This window comes from Phyllobates terribilis, unplaced genomic scaffold, assembly GCF_046119375.1.
Source record: "Phyllobates terribilis strain yellow unplaced genomic scaffold, ASM4611937v1 Scaffold_144__1_contigs__length_4642544, whole genome shotgun sequence".
NCBI lineage: Eukaryota > Metazoa > Chordata > Amphibia > Anura > Dendrobatidae > Phyllobates > Phyllobates terribilis.
Genome location: NW_027362904.1, coordinates 2,973,254 through 3,000,797, shown reverse-complemented (window position 1 = coordinate 3,000,797; position 27,544 = coordinate 2,973,254). Strand labels below are relative to the sequence as shown.

The window sequence follows — 27,544 nt, the reverse complement described above, 5'->3', positions numbered from 1 at the left end:
ACGAGACTTTTTATAGATATCTTTGAGAAATGGCTTTCTTCTTGCCATTCTTCCATAAAGCCCAGATTTGTGCAGTGTATAACTGATTGTTGTCCTATGGACAGACTAACCCACCTCAGCTCTAGATCTCTGCAGTTCATCCAGAGTGATCATCGGCCTTTTGGCGGCATCTCTGATCAGTCTTCTCCTTGTTCGAGATGAAAGTTTAGAGCAGTGTTTCCCATACTCCAGTCCTCACAGACCCCACAGGTCATGTTTTCAGGATTTCCATAGTATTGCACAGGTGAGAAAATTCCTGATGCCTTGATGATACTTCCATCATCTATGCAATACTAAGGAAATCCTGAAAACATGACCTGTGGTGGTCCGTGAGGACTGGAGTTTGGGAAACACTGGTTTAGAGGGACGGCCGGGTCTTGGTAGATTAGCATTGGTCTGATACTCCTTCCATTTCAATATGATCGCTTGCACAGTGCTCCTTGAGATGTTTAAAACTTGGGAAATCTTTTTGTATCCAAATCCGGCTTTGAACTTCGCCACAACAGTATCTCGGACCTGCCTGGTGTGTTCCTTGGTCTTCATGGTGCTCTCTGCACTTGAAACAGAACCCTGAGACTATCACAGAGCAGGTGCATTTATACAGAGACTTGATTACACACAGGTGGATTCTAGTTATCGTTACCAGTCATTTAGGACAACATTGGATCAGTGGATTCTAGTTATCGTTACCAGTCATTTAGGACAACATTGGATCATTCAGAGATCCTCACTGAACTTCTGGAGTGAGTTTGCTGCACTGAAAGTAAAGGGGCCGAATAATATTGCACGCCCCACTTTTCATTTTTTATTTTTAAGTTTAAAATATCCAATAAATTTCATTCCCACTTGTTGATTCTTCCCAAAAATGTGAATTTTATATCTTTATGTTTGAAGCCAGAAATGTGGCAAAAGGTGGAAAAGTTCAATGGGGCCAAATCCTTTCACAATGCAGTGTATCTACCACTCGCCGACCTCCCTCTGTGAGAAGCTGATGGTTATTAATGATGGAATACAATGTTTTATTATAGCGGTGAGTGCTGCATTCACTTCTTACACTCATTCATGTGGATTTGTCTGATTAGTGACCTGCACCAGCTTATATCATGGGGCTGCTCAAAGTATAAACATTTACCAAAAAGGTGTGGTCTGTTTATTTTCTTTTGGTTTCCATTTTGTTTTACTTTTTTTTTTTCCTTTACGTGGATCTTTCTGTAAAAAATAAATAAATAAAATATAGTCAACCTCTGGTATGCTCTACTACCATGAGATCCCCATAATAAAGGCAGAATTTAATAAAGGGTTACACATTTATCCAAGACATTGAAAGTTATGGCTAAAAAGGTAAAAAGACTTTTCTTTTTTTGCAGCAAAATTGGCTACAATTGCCCAGACAGGTTATATTTGCCCACAGCGTGGGACTGGGGAGACTGGGGCCCACCCTACAGCTAGATGCAGATACCTGTTAGCCTTTATCCCCGTTATAGTGGGACCTCGACTGTAAAACACAGGCGGCTCCTGCACATCTACTGTGCGCACAGCACAACTGGGATGGACAATTACGGTCGTTTGCATTAAAGGGCTTCTTTGGTGAAAACAAGTTATCACAGAACCATGGGCTCCTCAGGATTGGTGATAACTTAATGATCGTTTGGGTCCGACCATTGGAAACCGCACTGATCAGAATTGGGAAGTTTTATCCCTGACAGGACACTTTTATCCCCATTTTAAAATGCAGTGGCAGGTGGGATGTCTGACCGCAGATCCATTCATTCTCTTTGGGGCTTCCAGAAAAAAACAAGAGCAGCGCTCGCAGCCATTGAGGGAATGAATGGATCAGTGGTGAAGTCGCACATGCTGCTCCAGTCTAGTGGGGATAAAAGCTCCACATTCTACCAATCGGTGCGGGTCCCAGCAGTCAGACCCCCACCAATCAATACCTCATCACTTATCCTTTGGAAAGGTGATTACCTGTTTTCACAGTAGAATTCCTGTAAGTGCATCTTGTTCCAAGTATTTAATCAGAAATCTAAATAAAGATTATTCTCCTAATTAATATCAGAGAGAACAATTGACTGCTATACACAACACAATCCACTTTTTCAAGACCAATAATACCACATTCAAGGGAGAACTAACGTGACACTGTGACCAGACCACATATTACCAGCATAAAGCGACCGAATAATCCCACGTAGAAGGGAGAAATACAGCCACACCGTGACCAGACCACATATTACCACCACATAGTGACCGAATAATACCACATATTGTATAAGGGACAAATATCGCCACACCATGATCAGACCAGATTTTAGCAGCATATAGCGACCAAATTATTCCACATAGAAGGGAGAACTACCGTCACACCGTGAGCAGACCACATGACCACCACATAGTGACCGAACAATACCTCATACTGTAAAAGGGACAAATATCGCCACACCATGACCAGACCAGATTTTAGCAGCATATAGCGACCAAATTATTCCACATAGAAGGGAGAACTACCGTCACACCGTGAGCAGACCACATATGACCACCACATAGTCACCGAACAATACCTCATACTGTAAAAGGGACAAATATCGCCACACCATGACCAGACCAGATTTTAGCAGCATATAGCGACCAAATTATTCCACATAGAAGGGAGAACTACCGTCACACCGTGAGCAGACCATATATGACCACCACATAGTGACCGAACAATACCTCATACTGTAAAAGGGAGAAATATCGCCACACCATGACCAGACCAGATATTACCAACATATAGCGACCAAATAATTCCACATACAAGGGAGAAATACCACCACACCATGTCCACACCACATAGTGACCAAATAATAACACATACAGGGATAAATACCACACCATGACCGGACCAGATATTACAACATAGTGACCGAATATTACAATACTGATCATTAATGAAATGTCCTCGGACGCACATTCAGTTGAAACCAGTGGGCCCCCTCTACGTCCTGCTCAAGGTCCTGCCAAGGACCCTGGCCCACCGGATAATCGTCCAGTGTCCCGGTGCTCCAGTCAGACCCTGTATGCCCACCAAACTCATCCATTTAAATGTCTGATTTTAGAGTTTGCATTGTGTTCCTTTTCTTTGCTTATAAAAACATAATAATTATAGTCTATGGACCTTTTCTGATGCTGATGGTTCACAAAAGAAATTTGAGACATGTTTGATTGTAATCTGATTTGCAGATAAAACTGGCCCATTCAAATGATTGGATTGACAAAAAAAGATCCATTTGCATCCTTGTTCTGTATGTTTTTCACTGACTAATGTTAGAAGTTTGTAAATCTTCATCACTTTTTTTCTCTCATCAATAGGTGGCAGAAAATGTCATTTTTCAACAGGAGAGAAAACGTCATTCCATCACTTTACCTGATGGGCCCATGCAGTGTAGGACTGGCCTGGTGTGATAGCGGGAAAAATTCCCGGTGGGCCCCGATGAGAGAGTGAGAGAATTGGTAGCGGGGGCTCTCAAAAAGTGCGGACCCTTTAAAAGCGCAGCAGAAGGAAATGTAGCGTCGCGTGCGGCGCTCCTACTATTCAGTGGCGACAGCGGGTGACGCGCATAGTCACATGACAGGAGGACGTGATCTTGGTGGGCGGTGACACGCACCGCGCTCTGCTTTCCCGCTGGTGGCTGGCAGTTGTGTGGTGTCAGGTGACACGCTGACGTCACGCTCTCCTCTCTCTGCTCCCCTGCCGGCTTTTGATACGCCGACGCCGCGCTCTGCTCTCCAGTCCCGGCTCCTGCTCCCTTGGAATTGGCCTTGTAACACCGGCTCCCGTCCGGGTATGTAACACCGCACCAGCACCGCGCACCGCCCTCTTCTCTCCTGCTCTCTTGGCCTTTTAAGCCGGCTCCTGGGCTGAGTATACGGTGACCTGCACTCTGCTCTCTCACCATCACCCTGGAAACAAGGCTGCAGGCCTGGCTACAGCTCTCCCTGCTTCACCTTCAAGTCAAGTGCAATAGCCACGTTTTTCTGGGTGAGTGTTCCCAGCATTGGTCATCATCCATATATGGAGGGGTCGCAGGCTGGTCACATGGGGACATGGGGCTGAAGGGGGGGCTGGATGGACCCATGGGGACATGGATGGGGACATGGGGCTGAAGGGGGGGCTGGATGGACCCATGGGGACATGGATGGGGACATGGGGCTGAAGGGGGGGCTGGATGGACCCATGGGGACATGGATGGGGACATGGGGCTGAAGGGGGGGCTGGATGGACCCATGGGGACATGGATGGGGACATGGGGCTGAAGGGGGGGCTGGATGGACCCATGGGGACATGGATGGGGACATGGGGCTGAAGGGGGGGCTGGATGGACCCATGGGGACATGGATGGGGACATGGGGCTGAATGGGGGGGCTGGATGGACCCATGGGGACATGGATGGGGACATGGGGCTGAATGGGGGGGCTGGATGGACCCATGGGGACATGGATGGGGACATGGGGCTGAATGGGGGGGCTGGATGGACCCATGGGGACATGGGGCTGAATGGGGGGGCTGGATGGACCTATGGGGACATGGATGGGGACATGGGGCTGGATGGACCCATGGGGACATGGATGGGGACATGGGGCTGGATGGACCCATGGGGACATGGATGGGGACATGGGGCTGGATGGACCCATGGGGACATGGATGGGGACATGGGGCTGGATGGACCCATGGGGACATGGATGGGGACATGGGGCTGGATGGACCCATGGGGACATGGATGGGGACATGGGGCTGGATGGACCCATGGGGACATGGATGGGGACATGGGGCTGGATGGACCCATGGGGACATGGATGGGGACATGGGGCTGGATGGACCCATGGGGACATGGATGGGGACATGGGGCTGGATGGACCCATGGGGACATGGATGGGGACATGGGGCTGGATGGACCCATGGGGACATGGATGGGGACATGGGGCTGGATGGACCCATGGGGACATGGATGGGGACATGGGGCTGGATGGACCCATGGGGACATGGATGGGGACATGGGGCTGGATGGACCCATGGGGACATGGATGGGGACATGGGGCTGGATGGACCCATGGGGACATGGATGGGGACATGGGGCTGGATGGACCCATGGGGACATGGATGGGGACATGGGGCTGGATGGACCCATGGGGACATGGATGGGGACATGGGGCTGGATGGACCCATGGGGACATGGATGGGGACATGGGGCTGGATGGACCCATGGGGACATGGATGGGGACATGGGGACATGGATGGGGACATGGGGCTGGATGGACCCATGGGGACATGGATGGGGACATGGGGCTGGATGGACCCATGGGGACATGGATGGGGACATGGGGCTGGATGGACCCATGGGGACATGGATGGGGACATGGGGCTGGATGGACCCATGGGGACATGGATGGGGACATGGGGACATGGATGGGGACATGGGGCTGAAGGGGGGGCTGGATGGACCCATGGGGACATGGGGCTGAAGGGGGGGCTGGATGGACCCATGGGGGGCTGGATGGACCCATGGGGACATGGGGCTGAAGGGGGGGCTGGATGGACCCATGGGGACATGGGGCTGAAGGGGGGGCTGGATGGACCCATGGGGACATGGATGGGGACATGGGGCTGAAGGGGGGGCTGGATGGACCCATGGGGACATGGATGGGGACATGGGGCTGAAGGGGGGGCTGGATGGACCCATGGGGACATGGATGGGGACATGGGGCTGAAGGGGGGGCTGGATGGACCCATGGGGACATGGATGGGGACATGGGGCTGAAGGGGGGGCTGGATGGACCCATGGGGACATGGATGGGGACATGGGGCTGAAGGGGGGGCTGGATGGACCCATGGGGACATGGATGGGGACATGGGGCTGAAGGGGGGGCTGGATGGACCCATGGGGACATGGATGGGGACATGGGGCTGAAGGGGGGGCTGGATGGACCCATGGGGACATGGATGGGGACATGGGGCTGAAGGGGGGGCTGGATGGACCCATGGGGACATGGATGGGGACATGGGGCTGAAGGGGGGGCTGGATGGACCCATGGGGACATGGATGGGGACATGGGGCTGAAGGGGGGGCTGGATGGACCCATGGGGACATGGATGGGGACATGGGGCTGAAGGGGGGGCTGGATGGACCCATGGGGACATGGATGGGGACATGGGGCTGAAGGGGGGGCTGGATGGACCCATGGGGACATGGATGGGGACATGGGGCTGGATGGACCCATGGGGACATGGATGGGGGCTGGATGGACCCATGGGGACATGGATGGGGACATGGGGCTGAAGGGGGGGCTGGATGGACCCATGGGGACATGGATGGGGACATGGGGCTGAAGGGGGGGCTGGATGGACCCATGGGGACATGGATGGGGACATGGGGCTGAAGGGGGGGCTGGATGGACCCATGGGGACATGGATGGGGACATGGGGCTGAAGGGGGGGCTGGATGGACCCATGGGGACATGGATGGGGACATGGGGCTGAAGGGGGGGCTGGATGGACCCATGGGGACATGGATGGGGACATGGGGCTGAATGGGGGGGCTGGATGGACCCATGGGGACATGGATGGGGACATGGGGCTGAATGGGGGGGCTGGATGGACCCATGGGGACATGGATGGGGACATGGGGCTGAATGGGGGGGCTGGATGGACCCATGGGGACATGGGGCTGAATGGAGGGGCTGGATGGACCCATGGGGACATGGGGCTGAATGGGGGGGCTGGATGGACCCATGGGGACATGGATGGGGACATGGGGCTGAATGGGGGGGCTGGATGGACCCATGGGGACATGGATGGGGACATGGGGCTGAATGGGGGGGCTGGATGGACCCATGGGGACATGGGGCTGAATGGGGGGGGCTGGATGGACCCATGGGGACATGGGGCTGAATGGGGGGGCTGGATGGACCCATGGGGACATGGATGGGGACATGGTGCTGAATGGGGGGGCTGGATGGACCCATGGGGACATGGATGGGGACATGGGGCTGAATGGGGGGGCTGGATGGACCCATGGGGACATGGATGGGGACATGGGGCTGAATGGGGGGGCTGGATGGACCCATGGGGACATGGATGGGGACATGGGGCTGAATGGGGGGGCTGGATGGACCCATGGGGACATGGATGGGGACATGGGGCTGAATGGGGGGGCTGGATGGACCCATGGGGACATGGGGCTGAATGGGGGGGCTGGATGGACCTATGGGGACATGGATGGGGACATGGGGCTGGATGGACCCATGGGGACATGGATGGGGACATGGGGCTGGATGGACCCATGGGGACATGGATGGGGACATGGGGCTGGATGGACCCATGGGGACATGGATTTGGACATGGGGCTGAATGGGGGGGCTGGATGGACCCATGGGGACATGGATGGGGACATGGGGCTGAATGGGGGGGCTGGATGGACCCATGGGGACATGGATGGGGACATGGGGCTGAATGGGGGGGCTGGATGGACCCATGGGGACATGGGGCTGGATGGACCCATGGGGACATGGGGCTGAAGGGGGGGCTGGATCGACCCATGGGGACATGGATGGGGACATGGGGCTGGATGTACCCATGGGGACATGGATGGGGACATGGGGCTGAAGGGGGGGCTGGATGGACCCATGGGGACATGGGGCTGAAGGGGGGGCTGGATGGACCCATGGGGACATGGGGCTGAAGGGGGGGCTGGATGGACCCATGGGGACATGGGGCTGAAGGGGGGGCTGGATGGACCCATGGGGACATGGGGCTGAAGGGGGGGCTGGATGGACCCATGGGGACATGGGGCTGAAGGGGGGGCTGGATGGACCCATGGGGACATGGGGCTGAAGGGGGGGCTGGATGGACCCATGGGGACATGGATGGGGACATGGGGCTGGATGGACCCATGGGGACATGGATGGGGACATGGGGCTGGATGGACCCATGGGGACATGGATGGGGACATGGGGCTGGATGGACCCATGGGGACATGGATGGGGACATGGGGCTGGATGGACCCATGGGGACATGGATGGGGACATGGGGCTGGATGGACCCATGGGGACATGGATGGGGACATGGGGCTGGATGGACCCATGGGGACATGGGGCTGGATGGACCCATGAGGACATGGATGGGGACATGGGGCTGAAGGGGGGGCTGGATGGACCCATGGGGACATGGATGGGGACATGGGGCTGGATTGGGACATGGGGCTGAAGGGGGGGCTGGATGGACCCATGGGGACATGGATGGGGACATGGGGCTGAAGGGGGGGCTGGATGGACCCATGGGGACATGGATGGGGACATGGGGCTGAAGGGGGGGCTGGATGGACCCATGGGGACATGGATGGGGACATGGGGCTGAAAGGGGGGCTGGATGGACCCATGGGGACATGGATGGGGACATGGGGCTGAAGGGGGGCTGGATGGACCCATGGGGACATGGATGGGGACATGGGGCTGAAGGGGGGGCTGGATGGACCCATGGGGACATGGATGGGGACATGGGGCTGAAGGGGGGGCTGGATGGACCCATGGGGACATGGATGGGGACATGGGGCTGAAGGGGGGGCTGGATGGACCCATGGGGACATGGATGGGGACATGGGGCTGAAGGGGGGGCTGGATGGACCCATGGGGACATGGATGGGGACATGGGGCTGAAGGGGGGGCTGGATGGACCCATGGGGACATGGATGGGGACATGGGGCTGAAGGGGGGGCTGGATGGACCCATGGGGACATGGATGGGGACATGGGGCTGACGGGGGTGCTGGATGGACCCATGGGGACATGGATGGGGACATGGGGCTGAAGGGGGGGCTGGATGGACCCATGGGGACATGGGGCTGAAGGGGGGGCTGGATGGACCCATGGGGACATGGGGCTGAAGGGGGGGCTGGATGGACCCATGGGGACATGGGGCTGAAGGGGGGGCTGGATGGACCCATGGGGACATGGGGCTGAAGGGGGGGCTGGATGGACCCATGGGGACATGGGGCTGAAGGGGGGGCTGGATGGACCCATGGGGACATGGATGGGGACATGGGGCTGAATGGGGGGGCTGGATGGACCCATGGGGACATGGATGGGGACATGGGGCTGAATGGGGTGGCTGGATGGACCCATGGGGACATGGATGGGGACATGGGGCTGAATGGGGGGGCTGGATGGACCCATGGGGACATGGATGGGGACATGGGGCTGAATGGGGGGGCTGGATGGACCCATGGGGACATGGATGGGGACATGGGGCTGAATGGGGGGGCTGGATGGACCCATGGGGACATGGATGGGGACATGGGGCTGAATGGGGGGGCTGGATGGACCCATGGGGACATGGATGGGGACATGGGGCTGAATGGGGGTGCTGGATGGACCCATGGGGACATGGATGGGGACATGGGGCTGAATGGGGGGGCTGGATGGACCCATGGGGACATGGATGGGGACATGGGGCTGAATGGGGGGGCTGGATGGACCCATGGGGACATGGATGGGGACATGGGGCTGAATGGGGGGGCTGGATGGACCCATGGGGACATGGATGGGGACATGGGGCTGAATGGGGGGGCTGGATGGACCCATGGGGACATGGATGGGGACATGGGGCTGAATGGGGGGGCTGGATGGACCCATGGGGACATGGGGCTGAATGGGGGGGCTGGATGGACCCATGGGGACATGGGGCTGAATGGGGGGGCTGGATGGACCCATGGGGACATGGATGGGGACATGGGGCTGAATGGGGGGGCTGGATGGACCCATGGGGACATGGATGGGGACATGGGGCTGAATGGGGGGGCTGGATGGACCCATGGGGACATGGATGGGGACATGGGGCTGAATGGGGGGGCTGGATGGACCCATGGGGACATGGATGGGGACATGGGGCTGAATGGGGGGACTGGATGGACCCATGGGGACATGGATGGGGACATGGGGCTGAATGGGGGGGCTGGATGGACCCATGGGGACATGGATGGGGACATGGGGCTGAATGGGGGGGCTGGATGGACCCATGGGGACATGGATGGGGACATGGGGCTGAATGGGGGGGCTGGATGGACCCATGGGGACATGGATGGGGACATGGGGCTGAATGGGGGGGCTGGATGGACCCATGGGGACATGGGGCTGAATGGAGGGGCTGGATGGACCCATGGGGACATGGGGCTGAATGGGGGGGCTGGATGGACCCATGGGGACATGGATGGGGACATGGGGCTGAATGGGGGGGCTGGATGGACCCATGGGGACATGGATGGGGACATGGGGCTGAATGGGGGGGCTGGATGGACCCATGGGGACATGGATGGGGACATGGGGCTGAATGGGGGGGCTGGATGGACCCATGGGGACATGGATGGGGACATGGGGCTGAATGGGGGGGCTGGATGGACCTATGGGGACATGGATGGGGACATGGGGCTGGATGGACCCATGGGGACATGGATGGGGACATGGGGCTGGATGGGGACATGGGGCTGGATGGACCCATGGGGACATGGATGGGGACATGGGGCTAAATGGGGGGGCTGGATGGACCCATGGGGACATGGGGCTGAATGGGGGGGCTGGATGGACCCATGGGGACATGGGGCTGAATGGGGGGGCTGGATGGACCCATGGGGACATGGATGGGGACATGGGGCTGAATGGGGGGGCTGGATGGACCCATGGGGACATGGGGCTGGATGTACCCATGGGGACATGGGGCTGAAGGGGGGGCTGGATCGACCCATGGGGACATGGATGGGGACATGGGGCTGGATGTACCCATGGGGACATGGATGGGGACATGGGGCTGAAGGGGGGGCTGGATGGACCCATGGGGACATGGGGCTGAAGGGGGGGCTGGATGGACCCATGGGGACATGGATGGGGACATGGGGCTGGATGGACCCATGGGGACATGGATGGGGACATGGGGACATGGATGCGGACATGGGGCTGGATGGACCCATGGGGACATGGATGGGGACATGGGGCTGGATGGACCCATGGGGACATGGATGGGGACATGGGGCTGGATGGACCCATGGGGACATGGATGGGGACATGGGGCTGGATGGACCCATGGGGACATGGATGGGGACATGGGGCTGGATGGACCCATGGGGACATGGATGGGGACATGGGGCTGGATGGACCCATGGGGACATGGATGGGGACATGGGGCTGAAGGGGGGGCTGGATGGACCCATGGGGACATGGGGCTGGATGGACCCATGAGGACATGGATGGGGACATGGGGCTGAAGGGGGGGCTGGATGGACCCATGGGGACATGGATGGGGACATGGGGCTGGATGGGGACATGGGGCTGAAGGGGGGGCTGGATGGACCCATGGGGACATGGATGGGGACATGGGGCTGAAGGGGGGGCTGGATGGACCCATGGGGACATGGATGGGGACATGGGGCTGAAGGGGGGGCTGGATGGACCCATGGGGACATGGGGCTGAAGGGGGGGCTGGATGGACCCATGGGGACATGGGGCTGAAGGGGGGGCTGGATGGACCCATGGGGACATGGGGCTGAAGGGGGGGCTGGATGGACCCATGGGGACATGGGGCTGAAGGGGGGGCTGGATGGACCCATGGGGACATGGGGCTGAAGGGGGGGCTGGATGGACCCATGGGGACATGGGGCTGAAGGGGGGGCTGGATGAACCCATGGGGACATGGGGCTGAAGGGGGGGCTGGATGGACCCATGGGGACATGGGGCTGAAGGGGGGGCTGGATGGACCCATGGGGACATGGGGCTGAAGGGGGGGCTGGATGGACTCATGGGGACATGGGGCTGAAGGGGGGGCTGGATGGACCCATGGGGCTGAACGGGGGGGCTGGATGGACCCATGGGGACATGGAGCTGAAGGGGGGGCTGGATGGACCCATGGGGACATGGATGGGGACATGGAGCTGAAGGGGGGGCTGGATGGACCCATGGGGCTGAAGGGGGGGCTGGATGGACCCATGGGGCTGAAGGGGGGGCTGGATGGACCCATGGGGACATGGATGGGGACGTGGGGCTGAAGGGGGGGCTGGATGGACCCATGGGGACATGGATGGGGACATGGGGCTGAAGGGGGGGCTGGATGGACCCATGGGGACATGGATGGGGAAATGGGGCTGAAGGGGGGGCTGGATGGACCCATGGGGACATGGGGCTGAAGGGGGGGCTGGATGGACCCATGGGGACATGGGGCTGAAGGGGGGGCTGGATGGACCCATGGGGACATGGGGCTGAAGGGGGGGCTGGATGGACCCATGGGGACATGGGGCTGAAGGGGGGGCTGGATGGACCCATGGGGACATGGGGCTGAAGGGGGGGCTGGATGGACCCATGGGGACATGGATAGGGACATGGGGCTGAAGGGGGGGCTGGATGGACCCATGGGGACATGGATGGGGACATGGGGCTGAAGGGGGGGCTGGATGGACCCATGGGGACATGGATGGGGACATGGGGCTGAAGGGGGGGCTGGATGGACCCATGGGGACATGGATGGGGACATGGGGCTGAAGGGGGGGCTGGATGGACCCATGGGGACATGGATGGGGACATGGGGCTGAAGGGGGGGCTGGATGGACCCATTGGGACATGGGGCTGAAGGGGGGGCTGGATGGACCCATTGGGACATGGGGCTGAAGGGGGGGCTGGATGGACCCATGGGGACATGGGGCTGAAGGGGGGGCTGGATGGACCCATGGGGACATGGGGCTGAAGGGGGGGCTGGATGGACCCATGGGGCTGAAGGGGGGGCTGGATGGACCCATGGGGCTGAAGGGGGGGCTGGATGGACCCATGGGGACATGGGGCTGAAGGGGGGGCTGGATGGACCCATGGGGACATGGGGCTGAAGGGGGGGCTGGATGGACCCATGGGGACATGGGGCTGAAGGGGGGGCTGGATGGACCCATGGGGACATGGGGCTTAAGGGGGGGCTGGATGGACCCATGGGGACATGGGGCTGAAGGGGGGGCTGGATGGACCCATGGGGCATGGATGGGGACATGGGGCTGAAGGGGGGGCTGGATGGACCCATGGGGACATGGGGCTGAAGGGGGGGCTGGATGGACCCATGGGGACATGGGGCTGAAGGGGGGGCTGGATGGACCCATGGGGACATGGGGCTGAAGGGGGGGCTGGATGGACCCATGGGGACATGGGGCTGAAGGGGGGGCTGGATGGACCCATGGGGACATGGGGCTGAAGGGGGGGCTGGATGGACCCATGGGGACATGGATGGGGACATGGGTCTGAAGGGGGGGCTGAATGGACCCATGGGGACATGGGGTTGAATGGACCCATGGGGACATGGATGGGGACATGGGGCTGAATGGGGGGGCTGGATGGACATGGATGGGGACATGGATGGGGACATGGGGCTGAATGGGGGGGCTGGATGGACCCATGGGGACATGGATGGGGACATGGGGCTGAATGGGGGGGCTGGATGGACCCATGGGGACATGGATGGGGACATGGGGCTGAATGGGGGGGCTGGATGGACCCATGGGGACATGGGGCTGAATGGGGGGGCTTGCTGGACCCATGGGGACATGGATAGGGACATGGGGCTGAATGGGGGGGCTGGCTGGACCCATGGGGACATGGATGGGGACATGGGGCTGAATGGGGGGGCTGGCTGGACCCATGGGGACATGGATGGGGGGGCTGGCTGGACCCATGGGGACATGGATGGGGACATGGGGCTGAATGGGGGGGCTGGCTGGACCCATGGGGACATGGATGGGGACATGGGGATGAATGGGGGGGCTGGCTGGACCCATGGGGACATGGATGGGGACATGGATGGGGACATGGGGCTGAATGGGGGGGCTGGCTGGACCCATGGGGACATGGATGGGGACATGGGGCTGAATGGGGGGGCTGGCTGGACCCATGGGGACATGGATGGGGACATGGGGCTGAATGGGGGGGCTGGTAGGACCCATGGGGACATGGGGCTGAATGGGGGGGCTGGCTGGACCCACGGGGACATGGATGGGGACATGGGGCTGAATGGGGGGGCTGGATGGACCCACGGGGACATGGATGGGGACATGGGGCTGAATGGGGGGGCTGGTGGACCCACGGGGACATGGATTGGGACATGGGGCTGAATTGGGGGGCTGGCTGGACCCACGGGGACATGGATGGGGACATGGGGCTGAATGGGGGGGCTGGCTGGACCCACGGGGACATGGATGGGGACATGGGGCTGAATGGGGGGGCTGGCTGGACCCACGGGGACATGGATGGGGACATGGGGCTGAATGGGGGGGCTGGCTGGACCCACGGGGACATGGATGGGGACATGGGGCTGAATGGGGGGGCTGGCTGGACCCACGGGGACATGGATGGGGACATGGGGCTGAATGGGGGGGCTGGCTGGACCCACGGGGACATGGATGGGGACATGGGGCTGAATGGGGGGGCTGGCTGGACCCACGGGGACATGGGGCTGAATGGGGGGGCTGGCTGGACCCACGGGGACATGGATGGGGACATGGGGCTGAATGGGGGGGCTGGCTGGACCCACGGGGACATGGGGCTGAATGGGGGGGCTGGCTGGACCCACGGGGACATGGATGGGGACATGGGGCTGAATGGGGGGGCTGGCTGGACCCACGGGGACATGGATGGGGACATGGGGCTGAATGGGGGGGCTGGCTGGACCCACGGGGACATGGATGGGGACATGGGGCTGAATGGGGGGGCTGGCTGGACCCACGGGGACATGGATGGGGACATGGGGCTGAATGGGGGGGCTGGCTGGACCCACGGGGACATGGGGCTGAATGGGGGGGCTGGCTGGACCCACGGGGACATGGATGGGGACATGGGGCTGAATGGGGGGGCTGGCTGGACCCACGGGGACATGGATGGGGACATGGGGCTGAATGGGGGGGCTGGCTGGACCCACGGGGACATGGATGGGGACATGGGGCTGAATGGGGGGGCTGGCTGGACCCACGGGGACATGGATGGGGACATGGGGCTGAATGGGGGGGCTGGCTGGACCCACGGGGACATGGATGGGGACATGGGGCTGAATGGGGGGGCTGGCCGGACCCACGGGGACATGGATGGGGACATGGGGCTGAATGGGGGGGCTGGCTGGACCCACGGGGACATGGATGGGGACATGGGGCTGAATGGGGGGGCTGGCTGGACCCACGGGGACATGGATGGGGACATGGGGCTGAATGGGGGGGCTGGCTGGACCCACGGGGACATGGATGGGGACATGGGGCTGAATGGGGGGCTGGCTGGACCCACGGGGACATGGATGGGGACATGGGGCTGAATGGGGGGGCTGGCTGGACCCACGGGGACATGGATGGGGACATGGGGCTGAATGGGGGGGCTGGCTGGACCCACGGGGACATGGATGGGGACATGGGGCTGAATGGGGGGGCTGGCTGGACCCACGGGGACATGGATGGGGACATGGGGCTGAATGGGGGGGCTGGCTGGACCCACGGGGACATGGATGGGGACATGGGGCTGAATGGGGGGGCTGGCTGGACCCACGGGGACATGGATGGGGACATGGGGCTGAATGGGGGGGCTGGCTGGACCCACGGGGACATGGATGGGGACATGGGGCTGAATGGGGGGGCTGGCTGGACCCACGGGGACATGGATGGGGACATGGGGCTGAATGGGGGGGCTGGCTGGACCCACGGGGACATGGATGGGGACATGGGGCTGAATGGGGGGGCTGGCTGGACCCACGGGGACATGGATGGGGACATGGGGCTGAATGGGGGGGCTGGCTGGAACCACGGGGACATGGATGGGGACATGGGGCTGAATGGGGGGGCTGGCTGGACCCACGGGGACATGGATGGGGACATGGGGCTGAATGGGGGGGCTGGCTGGACCCACGGGGACATGGATGGGGACATGGGGCTGAATGGGGGGGCTGGCTGGACCCACGGGGACATGGATGGGGACATGGGGCTGAATGGGGGGGCTGGTTGGACCCACGGGGACATGGATGGGGACATGGGGCTGAATGGGGGGGCTGGCTGGACCCACGGGGACATGGATGGGGACATGGGGCTGAATGGGGGGGGCTGGCTGGACCCACGGGGACATGGATGGGGACATGGGGCTGAATGGGGGGGCTGGCTGGACCCACGGGGACATGGATGGGGACATGGGGCTGAATGGGGGGGCTGGCTGGACCCACGGGGACATGGATGGGGACATGGGGCTGAATGGGGGGGCTGGCTGGACCCACGGGGACATGGATGGGGACATGGGGCTGAATGGGGGGGCTGGCTGGACCCACGGGGACATGGATGGGGACATGGGGCTGAATGGGGGGGCTGGCTGGACCCACGGGGACATGGATGGGGACATGGGGCTGAATGGGGGGGCTGGCTGGACTCACGGGGACATGGATGGGGACATGGGGCTGAATGGGGGGGCTGGCTGGACCCACGGGGACATGGATGGGGACATGGGGCTGAATGGGGGGGCTGGCTGGACCCACGGGGACATGGATGGGGACATGGGGCTGAATGGGGGGGCTGGCTGGACCCACGGGGACATGGATGGGGACATGGGGCTGAATGGGGGGGCTGGCTGGACCCATGGGGACATGGATGGGGACATGGGGCTGAATGGGGGGGCTGGCTGGACCCATGGGGACATGGATGGGGACATGGGGCTGAATGGGGGGGCTGGCTGGACCCATGGGGACATGGATGGGGACATGGGGCTGAATGGGGGGGCTGGCTGGACCCATGGGGACATGGGGCTGAATGGGGGGGCTGGCTGGACCCATGGGGACATGGGGCTGGATGGGGGGGCTGGCTGGACCCATGGGGACATGGGGCTAATGGGGGGGCTGGCTGGACCCATGGGGACATGGGGCTAATGGGGGGGCTGGCTGGACCCATGGGGACATGGGGCTGAATGGGGGGGCTGGCTGGACCCATGGGGACATGGGGCTAATGGGGGGGCTGGCTGGACCCATGGGGACATGGGGCTGAATGGGGGGGCTGGCTGGACCCATGGGGACATGGGGCTGAATGGGGGGGCTGGCTGGACCCATGGGGCTGAATGGGGGGGCTGGCTGGACCCATGGGGCTGAATGGGGGGGCTGGCTGGACCCATGGGGCTGAATGGGGGGGCTGGCTGGACCCATGGGGCTGAATGGGGGGGCTGGCTGGACCCATGGGGCTGAATGGGGGGGCTGGCTGGACCCATGGGGCTGAATGGGGGGGCTGGCTGGACCCATGGGGCTGAATGGGGGGGCTGGCTGGACCCATGGGGCTGAATGGGGGGGCTGGCTGGACCCATGGGGACATGGGGCTGAATGGGGGGGCTGGCTGGACCCATGGGGACATGGGGCTGAATGGGGGGGCTGGCTGGACCCATGGGGACATGGATGGGGACATGGGGCTGAATGGGGGGCTGGCTGGACCCATGGGGACATGGGGCTGAAGGAGGGGCTGACTGGACCCATGGGGACATGGATGGGGACATGGGGCTGATGGGGGGGGCTGGCTGGACCCATGGGGACATGGAGGGGGACATGGGGCGGAAAGGGGAGCTGGATGGACCCATGGGGACATGGAGGGCGACATGGGGCGGAAAGGGGGGCTGGATGGACCCATGGGGACATGGGGCTGAAGGGGGGGGGGGGCTGGCTGGACCCATGGTGACATGGATGGGGACATGGGGCTGAAGGGGGGCTGGGTGGACGCATGGGGTGACATATGGATGGAGGCAGGGGGCTGAAGGGGGGGCTGGCTGGACACATGGGGAGACATGGATGGAGGCATGGGGCTGAAGGGGGGGGCTGGCTGGACGCATGGGGAGACTTATGGATGGAGGCACGGGGCTGAAGGGGGGGGCTGGCTGGACGCATGATCGGACACATGGAGGTGAAGGTGGCCAAGTTGGGGACCTGGATGGACACATGGAGGTGAAGGGCGGCAAGCTGGACACATGGGGACCTGGATAGATATATGGGGTGGGGTGGGATGCATATATGAGGGGGACAGGATGGATATATGAAGGGGGGCGGGCTGGACACATGGAGGCCCGGATGGTTATATGGGAGGGGCAGGCTGGACACATGGAGACCAGAATGGATATATGGGGGGGGGGGGGTCAGGTTGGATAGCTGGGTGGCCACGCTGGACAAGGGACTTTATTACTGTTTAGGGGCCAGATTGAGGAACTTTATTAGTTTATGATGGCGAATGGGGAACATTATTACTTTAGAGTCCAATTAGGGACATTATTACTTCTGTAATATAATTTACTTTTTAGGAAACTGTTTTCCATAAGAGGGGACAAAAGGGGGGTCCTGTTACTGTGCAGGGCGCCACTATGTCGCTTTATTTCTTCAACTGGTGTAGTGTAGAATCCTGGGGAAAAGTGGGAATGTGCTCTAAAAGAGATCAGTTATTGATAACTGTGTGTTATTTTCTGCAGAGATGATTCCTGGCTGGAAGAAGTGATGGCGGACTGTGCCAGATGAAGAAAAGCGAAGATGAAGAACTTCACCTAGAGACATCACTGGTGAGTCAGTGTATTACTGTACACTTACACTATATAGTATATACTGAGCTCCTGTGTATGTCACTCGTGATAACTGTATTACCTGTACACTGACACTATATACAGAGCTCCTGTGTATAATGTCACTGGTGATCACTGTATTACCTGTACACTATATACAGAGCTCCTGTGTATAATGTCACTGGTGATCACTGTATTACCTGTACACTGACACTATATACAGAGCTCATATGTATAGTGACAGTGTTGTTAGTATTGTGGTTTGTATTCCTGATCAGTATTGTAGTATTTGGTCACTATGTGGTGGTAATATGTGGTCTGGTCATGGTGTGGTGATATTTGTCCCTTTTGTATGTGGTATTATTGGTGTTGTTATAGTGGATTATGTTGTGTATGGCGGTCATTTGTTCTCGCTGAGATTAACTAGGAAAAGATTTTTTTCAATGAGGCCACGGCTTCACTATCCGTATTTGGTCAGTATTTTTTCTCAGTAGTGAGAGGCAAAAGCAGGAGTGGGTGATAAATGCAGAATTGGTGACTTGTTTCTATTATACCTTTTCTCTGATTGTTCCTCACCTGGTTTTGGCTCCCACTCCTGAGAATAATCCTGACTGAATACTGATAGTGGGGCTGTGGCCTTAGAGATGAAATACTTGGAGCAGAGCGTCAGAGATGCACTTACAGGGGTTCTCCGGGGAAAACAAGTAATCACCTCTCCACAGGATCAGTGATAACTTATTGATTGGTGGGGGTCTGACTACTGGGACCTGCACCGATCGGCAGAATGTGGAGCTTTTCTCCCCATTAGACTGGAGCTCATGTGCGACTCGACCACTGATCCATTCTTCCAATCGGTGCAGTTTCCAATCAATAAGTGATCACCTATCCTGTGTAGCCCATGAATCTGTGATCACTTGTTTTAACCGCAGAAGCTCTTTCATGCAAACTCCAGAAATTGTCCATCCCTGTTCTAGTCTGTGCACAGTAGATGTGAGGAGCCGCCGGTCACTGCTCCACTATAACAGGGAGATAATATAAGAGAACCACCGAATGATAGGTCCAGTACAACAAAAGCAATTCAAAAATACCTTTATTCAAGTTATGGTTAAAGTGACACTACATACACAAGGAAAGCCGCATTATAATAGTCATACAGCAATGTTATAATATATACTGGACTCTAAGATATATAGATGAATAAGAATAGATAAACATCAAGCAGGTTAATACATGGAAGGAAGGGGACAAACGGAAAGGGGTTATATCACCGAAATGGCAACTAAGAAAACATGTGAATGGCCAAATCATAAATATATATATATGTACATGGCAGTGTGGAGAGGAAAATTCCCGTGTGCTCCATGTCATTTAATAGTACATATACCCCATGCTTATCCATACAGTCCAGAGTAATCAGTGTGTAAGCCCAAATATAGAGTGTATCTACCTGCACAGAAGTCCAGTGTGTATAAATGGCATCAAGCGGCGCAGCCCCGACGCGCGTTTCGGACACACGTCCTTCGTCAGGGGGTAGCGTCCATATGAACCAGCACGTATAAAAATACTAATGTGACCAATCGGTAAGCACCGGGTGTCCTACATAATTAGGATCGCCCGCAATTAAGCTCCAAATTGAGGCGGGCGCATACAGCTGGTTATCCGCCGGTGTATACAGGCAGCGCTTGATGTGCACGCATGCGGCGGCCGGAGGGACCGGAAGTCGCGGGCATCGCGTCATGCATCAGCCGACGACGGGAACACACGTGACCCGGGTCACCTGATGCATAGAGACACGTGACCGCAGCCTCACGGAGCACAGACGGCGCATGCGCGCAGCGCTTACCCGTAGAATGGGCATCAAATTGTCCTCTGTATCCAAGCAACCATGGGAGATCAGGAAGCCAGAATGGAGAAAGGAACACAAGAGGAATAAAGATCACGCAGATAGAGACAACTCGGGGAATCAGAGTGACAATAAGTAAGTGTGAGACTAGTGAAGTGACTGTGCAAATCATACAAATATAATCATATGTTATGTATATACACATCGACCACAATGGGAGATATGCATAGAGAGGAAGAGGGATAAAGTGAACATGTGCTATATATCAAAGACCTATAATGGCCAGTTAAAACATTAAGGTGTGTGTATATAGAGTATAACACAGTGTATATATCCATATTTGAATATATTTGCGTATACATACATATCAAATATAAAGTGTTTACGTGCAATAAATAGAGTAACATGAAAAAAAGGGGGGGGGGGGAGAAAAAAAGAGAAGAGAAAAAAATATATATATAAAAGATATATATAAAAAATAAAATAAAAATTTTTTTTTACATATAAATATATAGATAGATAGTAAAAACAATCAGATAATACATCATCATACGTATGGAAATAATATACAGGTGAGACATTCTATCCCATCAAGAAAAAATTATATTTTTATATATAAAATATATAAAGAAAGAAAAAAGGGGGAGAAAGAGAAGAACAATATAATAACGGCTTCCAATCTTCAATCCCGAAATATGTCATAACACTAGGATCCCACTCCGATGCTAGATCAAAGGCCACATCAGAAATAAACTATAAGAGGGGAGAGAGAGTTAAAATTACTATCATATAGAAAATAAATAAAAACATGTTAAAAACAAATTAAAAACAAACAGGCAGGTTCAAGGACTAGATTGGTCACAGAAATGGAACGTAACTCATGTCAATACCGGTAGGCCAATTCCTTAGATTAAGGAGAATCTGCTCCAGTGATGCGGATTTTATACAACAGGCCGATATATTAAAGATGCGATTCTTGGAGAGAGGCTACAGCCGTCGCTCCGTCAAAAGAGCATTTAATAGGGCTAAACATACCTCTAGACACAATGAATTATATTCAAATAAGACACAGCCAACGAACAGAACTGTTAGATTCATCACACAGTATCATGGTCAAACTAATCTGATGCGCTATTTTCTAAACAAATCTTGGCCCATCCTACAATCTGACCCTGTGCGCTCGAGATATTTGAGCCCGAAACCCAATATCACTTTTCGTCGGTCACGTAATTTACGGGACGATCTAGTGAAAAGTCACTATACCAATGAAAGAACAACTTTTATGTCTAAAGTGAAACCACTCAAAGGCTGTAGACCCTGTGGTAAATGTGTGGCATGTTCAAATGTGGTGCGATCCGACACATTTCAAAGCTCGGACGGACTTACAATATATAATATCCAACACCTCATTACATGTACCACAACTGCAGTGATCTATTATGCCACTTGCCCATGCTCATTAATCTATGTGGGATTAACTACCCGCCAATTAAAGGTTAGGATACGCGAGCATGTTCTTGGTATTATAGCAGCAAAAGAAATCAATGATCCATCGCTCTTGAAGACAATACCGAGACACTTCAAGACATTTCACGGATGTGACGCCTCATTACTTAGAGTAATTGGGATTGATATGGTTCCACCTAACATTAGAGGAGGTAAGATAAGTAAACGTCTGGCCCAATTAGAAACAAGATGGATCTGGACATTGAAAACTGTCTGTCCTTTGGGACTCAATGAGAACATGAGTTACGTTCCATTTCTGTGACCAATCTAGTCCTTGAACCTGCCTGTTTGTTTTTAATTTGTTTTTAACATGTTTTTATTTATTTTCTATATGATAGTAATTTTAACTCTCTCTCCCCTCTTATAGTTTATTTCTGATGTGGCCTTTGATCTAGCATCGGAGTGGGATCCTAGTGTTATGACATATTTCGGGATTGAAGATTGGAAGCCGTTATTATATTGTTCTTCTCTTTCTCCCCCTTTTTTCTTTCTTTATATATTTTATATATAAAAATGTAATTTTTTCTTGATGGGATAGAATGTCTCACCTGTATATTATTTCCATACGTATGATGATGTATTATCTGATTGTTTTTACTATCTATCTATATATTTATATGTAAAAAAAATTTTTTATTTTATTTTTTATATATATCTTTTATATATATTTTTTTTTCTCTTCTCTTTTTTTCTCCCCCCCCCCCCTTTTTTTCATGTTACTCTATTTATTGCACGTAAACACTTTATATTTGATATGTATGTATACGCAAATATATTCAAATATGGATATATACACTGTGTTATACTCTATATACACACACCTTAATGTTTTAACTGGCCATTATAGGTCTTTGATATATAGCACATGTTCACTTTATCCCTCTTCCTCTCTATGCATATCTCCCATTGTGGTCGATGTGTATATACATAACATATGATTATATTTGTATGATTTGCACAGTCACTTCACTAGTCTCACACTTACTTATTGTCACTCTGATTCCCCGAGTTGTCTCTATCTGCGTGATCCTTATTCCTCTTGTGTTCCTTTCTCCATTCTGGCTTCCTGATCTCCCGTGGTTGCTTGGATACAGAGGACAATTTGATGCCCATTCTACGGGTAAGCGCTGCGCGCATGCGCCGTCTGTGCTCCGTGAGGCTGCGGTCACGTGTCTCTATGCATCAGGTGACCCGGGTCACGTGTGTTCCCGTCGTCTGCTGATGCATGACGCGATGCCCGCGACTTCCGGTCCCTCCGGCCGCCGCATGCGTGCACATCAAGCGCTGCCTGTATACACCGGCGGATAACCAGCTGTATGCGCCCGCCTCAATTTGGAGCTTAATTGCGGGCGATCCTAATTATGTAGGACACCCGGTGCTTACCGATTGGTCACATTAGTATTTTTATACGTGCTGGTTCATATGGACGCTACCCCCTGACGAAGGACGTGTGTCCGAAACGCACGTCGGGGCTGCGCCGCTTGATGCCATTTATACACACTGGACTTCTGTGCAGGTAGATACACTCTATATTTGGGCTTACACACTGATTACTCTGGACTGTATGGATAAGCATGGGGTATATGTACTATTAAATGACATGGAGCACACGGGAATTTTCCTCTCCACACTGCCATGTACATATATATATATTTATGATTTGGCCATTCACATGTTTTCTTAGTTGCCATTTCGGTGATATAACCCCTTTCCGTTTGTCCCCTTCCTTCCATGTATTAACCTGCTTGATGTTTATCTATTCTTATTCATCTATATATCTTAGAGTCCAGTATATATTATAACATTGCTGTATGACTATTATAATGCGGCTTTCCTTGTGTATGTAGTGTCACTTTAACCATAACTTGAATAAAGGTATTTTTGAATTGCTTTTGTTGTATTGGACCTATCATTCGGTGGTTCTCTTATATTATGTGTCTTACCGAATGGTCTGCCATTTCACGTTGGTCCATATAATAAGTACACGATTACTTACCGGCCCGTTGATTTGCGGGTCTGAATATGATCAGTGTCTTATACTGTTATAACAGGGAGAGCAGAGAAAAGAGATCTGCATATTGCTGTAGGTGGCCCCTAGAGTCAATGTCCCCTGTGGGCCCCAGACACCCCAGTCCGACCCTGCTGACATCTGATTAAGGCCTAAGGCCCCGTTCACATGTCAGGTTTTAATCAGTGTTTTTTTCTCATTTTCATCTGATTTTGGTCAGGTTGTCAGTTTTTCTCCTCAGTGGGGCATATTTTTTATATGTAAAGTAAAAAGCTAAAGGTTTCCTAGCCTCGCTTGCCCGGCCTATAGACCCTGGAAAACAAGCAGTACAGGCAACATGGTTGGTTCTGGCCATTTTTCTGACAGACTCATTGACTTCAATAGATGATCTTTATCTACAAATCGGATGGAAATCGGACCGGTCTCAGTTCTGATTTACAGATCAATCGTCCACAAAAAATAGAGCTGTAAACCTGTCCCCGGTCTATAACGGAGCATATTCTACCTGTTAGAGAAATAACCAGACGTGAAAAGAGTCGTGTGCTATTCTTACAGGGAAGGGGCCACCATTTTATGTTTTGTATTAATAATTATGTAATCAATTATTTTTAATACAAAATTAAATGTCCCACTTTATTAGTTTTTTAGCTATTTATGTTGACATTGGCCACTGGGGGCTGCCATTTTTATTTGGGGGGTGTGTAAGAAGCGCTCTTACACACCTCATTTACGGCAGCCCTGGCCATAAGAGAGAGTAGTCTGTCACCGACCCTATCTCTAACATTAGAGGCAGCTCCTCCTGCCTCTAGCTGTGACCTGGGCACGCCCCCTTGGCTGTTCAGGTCGCAGCCGTGGGAGGAGATTGCAGCCATCTTTGTGGAGCCTGCAGTGTAAGCTGTACATTCCCCCTGTCGTCGCACGCACTGCTCAGTCAGAGCGTGCCATGACAGGAGCTGCCGGGGAGGAAATGCCTGGGAGTGGACGTCCCGAATGAGTATGTGTGGCGGCTCCGTGCGGTGATCTCAGCTTCTCTGCTGTTATCACCGCCGACATCTTCAGGCAACACAGACACAGCGCTGCGTGGGAACGTGGAAGGTGAGTAGAAGTGTTTATTGTTTTTTGTTTTTTTTTCCTTTGCAGTGAATATATGGGGGCATAAACCCACCAGGATGGAGGAGGAGGCATAAACCCACCAGGATGGATGGAAGAGGCATATACCCACCAGGATGGAGGGAGTGTGCATATACCCACCAATGAAGGGGGGCTTTTACCCACCAGGATGGATGAAGGGGGCATATATCCACCAGGATGGATGGAGGGGGGGCATATACCCACCAGGATGGATGGAGGGGGGGCATATACCCACCAGGATGGAGAGGTGGCATATACCCACCAGGATGGAGAGGTGGCATATACTCACCAGAATAGAGAGAGGGGGCATATACACCTACCCAGGATGGATGAAGGGGCATATACACCTACCCAGGATGGATGGATGGAGGGGCATATACACCTACCCAGGATGGATGGATGGATGGAGGGGCATATACACCTACCCAGGATGGATGGATGGATGGAGGGGCATATACACCTACCCAGGATGGATGGATGGATGGAGGGGCATATACACCTACCCAGGATGGATGGATGGATGGAGGGGCATATACACCTACCCAGGATGGATGGATGGATGGAGGGGCATATACACCTACCCAGGATGGATGGATGGAGGGGCATATACACCTACCCAGGATGGATGGATGGAGGGGCATATACACTTAGGATGGATGGAGGGGCATACACACCTTCCCAGGATGGATGGATGGAGGGGCATATACACCTACCCAGGATGGATGGATGGAGGGGCATATACACCTACCCAGGATGGATAGATGGAGGGGCACATACACCTACCCAGGATGGATGGATGGAGGGGCATATTCTCCTACCTAGGATGGATGGAGGGGCATATTCTCCTACCAAGGATGGATGGAGGGGCATATACTCCTACCCAGGATGGATGGATTGATAAAGGGGCATCTACACCTAACCAGGATGGATAGATGATGGAGCATATATACTTATCCAGGATGGATGGAGGGGCATATACACCTACCCAGGATGGATGGAGGGGCATATACACCTACCCAGGATGGATGGAGGGGCATATACACCTACCCAGGATAGATGGAGGGGCCGATACACCTACCCAGGATGGATTTATGGATGGAGGGGCATCTACACCTACCCAGGATGGATGGATGGAGAAGCATCTACACCTACCCAGGATGGATGGATGGGGAAGCATATACACCTACCCAGGATGGATGGATGGAGGGGCATATACACCTACCCAGGATGGATGGAGGGGCATATACACCTACCCAGGATGGTTGGAGGGGAATATACACCTACTCAGGATGGATGGATGGAGGGGAATATACACCTACCCAGGATGGATGGATGGAGGGGAATATACACCTACCCAGGATGGATGGATGGAGGGGCATCTACACCTACCGAGGGTGGATGGATGGAGGGGCATCTATACCTAACCAGGATGGATGGAGGGGCATATACACCTACCAGAATAGACTACCCAGGATGGATGGAGGGGCATCTACGCCTACCCAGAATGGATGGATGAAGGGGCATATACACCTACCCAGGATGGATGGATGGAGAAGCATATACACCTACCCAGGATGGATGGATGGAGGGGCATATACACCTACCCAGGATGGATGGATGGAGGGGAATATACACCTACCTAGGATGGGTGGAGGGAAATATACACCTACCTAGGATGGATGGGTGGAGGGGAATATACACCTACCCAGGATGGATGGATGGAGGGGCATCTACACGTACCCAGGGTGGATGGATGGAGGGGCATCTATACCTAACCAGGGTGGATGGATGGAGGGGCATTTTCACCTAACCAGGATGGATGGAGGGGCATATGCACCTACCAGAATAGACTACCTAGGATGGATGGATGGATGGAGGGGCATCTACACCTACCCAGGATGGATGGATGAAGGGACATATACACCTACCTAGGATGGATGGATGGAGGGGCATATACACCTACCTAGGATGGATGGATGGAGGGGGATATACACCTACCTAGGATGGATGGATGGATGGAGGGGGATATACACCTACCCAGGATGGATGGATGGAGGGGGATATACACCTACCCAGGATGGATGGATGGAGGGGGATATACACCTACCCAGGATGGATGGATGGAGGGGCATATACACCTACCCAGGATGGATGGATGGAGGGGCATATACACCTACCCAGGATGGATGGATGGAGGGGGATATACACCTACCCAGGATGGATGGATGGAGGGGGATATACACCTACCCTGGATGGAGGGGGATATACACCTACCCTGGATGGATGGATGGATGGAGGGGGATATACACCTACCCAGGATGGATGTATGGAAGGGGATATACACCTACCCAGGATGGATGGATGGAGGGGCATATACACCTGCCCAGGATGGATGGAGGGGCATATACACCTACCCTGGATGGATGGATGGAT

At 55.5% G+C, this 27,544-nt stretch overlaps 1 long non-coding RNA gene across 1 annotated transcript; it reads left to right on the top strand.

The window, feature by feature from the left end:
• Positions 1 to 3,725: 3,725 nt before the first annotated feature.
• Positions 3,726 to 22,410, top strand: LOC141206904 (uncharacterized). Its single transcript, XR_012277421.1, has 3 exons — positions 3,726 to 4,060; positions 18,537 to 18,623; positions 22,340 to 22,410. It is a non-coding gene; the product is annotated as an uncharacterized lncRNA (long non-coding RNA).
• The last annotated feature ends 5,134 nt before the right edge of the window (positions 22,411 to 27,544 follow it).